The following is a 6,000-nucleotide window of genomic DNA, read 5'->3' as shown; positions in this document are numbered from 1 at the left end:
CTAGAAGTGACTTCGAGTCAGCGTTGCAAATGAGTGATAAAAAAAAGCTATCATTTGATTATCTCTGCACCACAAACATCCGAGAGTATAGCAACCGTCACCATAGTTTGTGAGATCTCTTCTTGTTTCGCGTGATTCCCAGCGATGGCATTCTCTCTCTATCACTCCTTTCCTTTTCCTCGACTCTGCGCTCTCACCGCTGAGTCTTTCAATCTCTCCGAAAACTGCAATGAAAGAACGCGAGACGGCGATTGGGAGTCGACCACGTATGACGTCCCGTTTGATCGTGGAAGCAGGAATGAGAGAGAAAAAGAAAATGACAATCGCGAGTGTGTAAACACGAAAACGTATTCGGCTATGTTCGGCGCTGAGAGTTTCAATAATGAGAGAAGAGTATTTGAGGCATGCATATTCAGGCGGGATAATTGTAGTTGCTGATCGTTGATATTTTGTTTTTTAACAACACTTCAATTTAAAAAAAAAATCTTTTTTTTATCTCCTTCTTTTCAAAACACCTTTTGAAAAATGGATCCAAAACATACTTGAAACTCGCCAAAAAAATTATTTTAATGAGCTGATTTTTTTTCGTAACTGTTATTATGTATAAAGAACATTTTTCATAAATCTTTTTCAAATCGAAAATGTAGTCCAAACTCAATTGTACTTATGTAAATGTATAAGACTTCGGTTAATCGATTTTTTTTTATTTTCTTACTTTTATCATCAAATTCGAGCTCTGCGACCTGACTTTAGTAAAATTTATTTGTTGATTGCCTAATAAATTACACATATTTTTCAAAGATTATGTCACCCCTCTCTCAAAATTAACCCGAAAAATCGAAAGCAAAAATTTTGTTTTCAGAAAACTTCAAAATTTCGACTGAAATTAAAGCCTAATCAACTTAAAACAATGTTAAATGCATTTTCCTTCATTAAAACTCATATTAACCATGTTTGGGCTCGATTTAAAGTATTTCAATTTGTAAAAGTTGTAAAATTTGCAAAAATTTGTAAAATTTGCAAAAATTTGTAAAATTTGCAAAAATTTGTAAAATTTGCAAAATTTGTAAAATTTGCAAAAAATTGTACAATTTGCAAAAATTTGTAAAATTTGCAAAAAATTGTAAACTTTGCAATAATTTGTAAAATTTGCAAAAATTTGTAAAATTTGCTAAAATTTGTAAAATTTGCAAAAAATTGTAAAATTTGCAAAAAATTGTAATATTTGCAAACATTTGTAAAATTTGCAAAAATTTGGAAAAAATTGCTAAAATTTGTAAAATTTGCAAAAATTTGTACCATTTGCTAAAATTTGTAAAATTTGCAAAAATTTGTAAATCAACTTAAAACAATGTTAAATGCATTTTCCTTCATTAAAACTCAAATTAACCATGTTTGGGCTCGATTAAAAGTATTTCAATTTGTAAAAGTTGTAAAATTTGCAAAAAATTGTAAAATTTGCAAAAATTTGTAAAATTTGCAAAAATTTGTAAAATTTGCCAAAATTTGTAAAATTTGCAAAAGTTTGTAAAATTTGCAATAATTTGTAAGATTTGCAAAAATTTGTAAAATTTGCAAAAATTGTAAACTTTGCAATAATTTGTAAAATTTACAAAAATTTGTAAAATTTGCAAAAAATTATAAAATTTGCAAAAAATTGTAAAATTTGCAAAAAATTGTAAAATTTGCAAACATTTGTAAAATTTGCAAAAATTTTTAAAAATTGCTAAAATTTGTAAAATTTGCAAAAATTTGCAAAAATTGTAAAATTTGCAAAAATTTGTACTATTTGCTAAAATTTGTAAAATTTGCAAAAATTTGTAAAATTTGTAAAATTTGTAAAATTTGCAAAAATTTGTAAAATTTGTAAAATTTGTAAAAATTTGTAAAATTTGTCTCTTTTCTTTAAAAATAATTAATCTAATCTAATCTTATGTAATTTGTGAAATTTGCAAAAATTTGTAAAATTTCCAAAAATTTGTAAAAATTTGCAAAAAATTATAAAATTTGCAAAAAATTGTGAAAATTGCAGAAATTTGTAAAATTTGCAAAAATTTATAAAATTTGTAAAAAATTTAAAATTTGTAAAATTTGTATCTTTTCTTTAAAAATAATTAATCTAATCTAATCTTATGTAATTTGTGAAATTTGCAAAAAAAAATTAAAATTTGCAAAAAATTGTAAAATTTGCAAAAATTTGTAAAATTTGCAAAAATTTAAAAAATATGCAAAAATTTGTAATTTTGTAAAATTTGTAAAATTTGTAAAATTTGTAAAATTTGTAAAATTTGTAAAATTTGTAAAATTTGTTAAAATTTGTAAAATTTGTAAAATTTGTAAAATTTGTAAAATTTGTAAAATTTGTAAAATTTGTAAAATTTGTAAAATTTTTAAAATTTGTAAAATTTGTAAAATTTGTAAAATTTGTAAAATTTGTAAAATTTGTAAAATTTGTAAAATTTGTAAAATTTGTAAAATTTGTAAAATTTGTAAAATTTGTAAAATTTGTAAAATTTGTAAAATTTGTAAAATTTGTAAAATTTGTAAAATTTGTAAAATTTGTAAAATTTGTAAAATTTGTAAAATTGTAAAATTTGTAAAATTTGTAAAATTTGTAAAATTTGTAAAATTTGTAAAATTTGTAAAATTTGTAAAATTTGTAAAATTTGTAAAATTTGTAAAATTTGTAAAATTTGTAAAATTTGTATAATTTGTAAAATTTGTAAAATTTGTAAAATTTGTAAAATTTGTAAAATTTGTAAAATTTGTAAAATTTGTAAAATTTGTAAAATTTGTAAAATTTGTAAAATTTGTAAAATTTGTAAAATTTGTAAAAATTGTAAAAATTGTAAAATTTGTAAAATTTGTAAAATTTGTAAAATTTGTAAAAAAATAATTCAAAATGACAAAGGGAATGCAAATTTTCATCCAAATAAAAAATTACAAAGACTTTTCTTGAGAATGGAGAAATGTATTTAAAATGGCCAGAAGTATTTATAATTGAAGTGATTTTTTCACATGAAATATGCTTCTAAATATAATTTTAAAACGATCTCACGTCTCTTCCCTCAAATGGTAATCCTCCCACAGCCGGGACGAAAGCTTCAATTTAGTAATCAAGAACAGCCACCACAACTAACTAGCAGTGGTAAAAGTTGGCAGAGGGAAACGGCAAAAGTACCATCTGAAAAAGAAGGTAAATTCAATTCAAAGATAAAGTTCCAATCGAAGCTATGCCATCGAAGCTGAAAAGCTGAACCCTCTTCCTCTTCCCCCTTAAGTTTCTGACCGACAAGAGGAGCTCTATTATGGGTTGGTTGGTATCTTTATCCTCATTTGGAAAGTCAACATCGAGCTGAAAAGTTAGACTCTCTGCGATGCAACTAAACCGATGGTCTTCCACTCCCCACCGCCTTCTCAAACCAGAACGGGAAGTAATTGATTGGATCTTCATTTTATGATTTATCCTGCATTCGTGAATGGAATCTCTCAATGAAGCTTAATTACATGAGATTGAAGATATCCTGGCGCTTTTCCGGTGAGCTGACTTTCGTTACAATTTAAACGATTCAATATTTGGTTATTTAGTTTTCAGTTCCTATTTTTCAATCGTCATACAAACAGATTATAATTTCCAATTTCAAAACGAATTTAGTGCCAATTTCAACACAACTTTATAGACCGCACATGGAAAAGCACAAAAAAGCAATCAAACGAAGTGAGAAAAGCTATTTGCTCGATTTCGATTCAGGTAATTAGATTTACGCAGAAAAAAAAAGTGGACACAATGTTTGAGTTTGAGACGGAAGTGGCAAGCGAGATGTGAAAAAAAAAAACTCTCACAATCCGCAATCGATTGACCGCAAAATGTTTAGTCGATCAATCAGTGGGAGGTTTTTGACGCGGAAATGGTTTTGATAGTGCAGATTGAGGCCCCGGGGAAACATGTTTGACATGCGGTCGGAATCGAGGTTTCGTCGGATTGAGGTTTCGCGTTGTGAGTTTTTTTTTATCTTTATCAATTTTGTGTTTTTTTGCAAAATCATCATGCTTTAATTATATGTAGGTAAAATTCGTTTTAACCAAATTACAACATAGTGATTTTAAAAACAACTAAACTAATTAAAGAAATTATCCCTTAAACGCATTTATTCATTCATTTGTTTAAAAAATGTTATAAAAAGTCTGCCTGAAAAAAAAGAAAACATTTCAGATTACATTTCCACATTTAATCATATTTTTGAATTTGATTACATTATTTCCTGAACGATTTGGGGCCTTGTAGGCAAGCAAGATATGGGGACATAGTTTTAAAAAATCGACAACATTGTCTTCTATGAAAAAACAAGAAGTTTCAAACATATTTCGAAGCATTTATGCACAATTGAACCAAACAATTTCAAATTATGGTGAACTGCTGATTACCACTTCTAGTTTAACCTTTGACAACTCCCTCCATGAAAATCGGCAATGGATTTCATTTGTGTATTTTAATTTGTCTCAATAATATTTTGGCAGCTGTTTTTACTAAAATTGTCCCCCAACATTTGAACAATTTGAACCCCTAGGAAGAATTCGACCTTAAAATTGCCAAAAGTCCATTTTTCAACTAATTTTTTATCTTCAATTGGGAAAATTCATCAGATGTTAGGGTTACAAATTTGACTTGTTTTATGTGACTTGACCACTGTTTTTGAAAATTTATTTTTTCTGTGGTCAGCTTTGGCTGTGTGTGTGTGTCTGGTGCCTAAAATTTCCTATATTTTATATAAAAATAAATATGAAGTAATTTTTGTAAACCCCCAGACTATGCCTCTACGCATTTTCTACAATTTAAATTAATTTTAATTTAATTTTGACATAGGAAAAACAGTACATTTTCAGAAAAATTTTTTGTTCGTACATCAGTTGTTCAGGATGTAGAGTCCAGAAAAAGAAAATCGAAATGAAAAATAAATCACGATATGTGGAATACTTCTTCAAACAATATGTAGAAAACCATTCTGAACAAAGATTTTGATGTTATTATAACAAATATGATACCTTGATAGCCTAAAATTTACCATTTTGTGTCTTCCGTCGATTACTGGTATTATATTTAGAAAATAAAAAAAAAATGGAAACATAAAAACGGCATTAAAATAAAAAAAAAAATCAATTCAGATTATATTCTACGTACACTCACTTTTTCACTGGTCACTTTTTCGTTTGAAACTTTTTTAGTTTGTACCCCGTTGGTTGGTCAAATTCAAACTTAAAAGTGACGAACTGTCACTTTTTACACGGCGCTCACGCACACTATCAAAACAAACGTTTGGTGGTGCGTGTGAACTCCGTGTAAAAGAGGTGTCAAACTTATAAGTGACCCCGTTCGTTTGACAAAAGTTGGTGTCAAACCATGATATATAATATTTTCATTTAATTTAATGAGACTAATAAAAAATGTTGTTGATTTTCGTTGGAGTAAAATTTAAAATTTAAAAAAAAATTAGGTTGACAGTTTCTACTAATATTTTCTTCTTTTCCAATAGGGTCCTAAAGCTCTAAGTCAAATTTTAGGTACAACCGTAAAAAAACACGATTAAAAACCACTTTTAATCCCTCTTTTTTTCATTTTCATGCTAAACAATTAATTGACAAGACAACATTTTTTCGATGGATCAACTATGGTCCCCTTGGAACGAACTGTTGAGCAGGACCTTTTCTGTCAAAAAGGGCCACGAAGGTACTTTTTTTACCAAACCAAACCTACTCCGGTGGAATCGCTGGCGGCGGTTGGACTCGCAATCTGAAGGTCGTCAGTTCAAACACTGGGGTGGAAGGTTCCTTGGAGGTTTGGGTGCTCTCCCCATTCAAGCCTTCGGACTCCTAGGTTCGAGCAGAAACTTGCAATAGAGACCACAAAAGACCCGGGGGTCGTTAATGTGGATGGTTTGAATAATGTCATTTATCATGAATTATTGCAAATCCTGGTCAAACATGAAAATTCAGTTTTTTTTA

This window comes from Culex quinquefasciatus, chromosome 2 (genome assembly GCF_015732765.1).
Source record: "Culex quinquefasciatus strain JHB chromosome 2, VPISU_Cqui_1.0_pri_paternal, whole genome shotgun sequence".
In the NCBI taxonomy this organism is placed as follows: domain Eukaryota; kingdom Metazoa; phylum Arthropoda; class Insecta; order Diptera; family Culicidae; genus Culex; species Culex quinquefasciatus.
Note: the sequence above shows the minus strand (reverse complement) of the source record.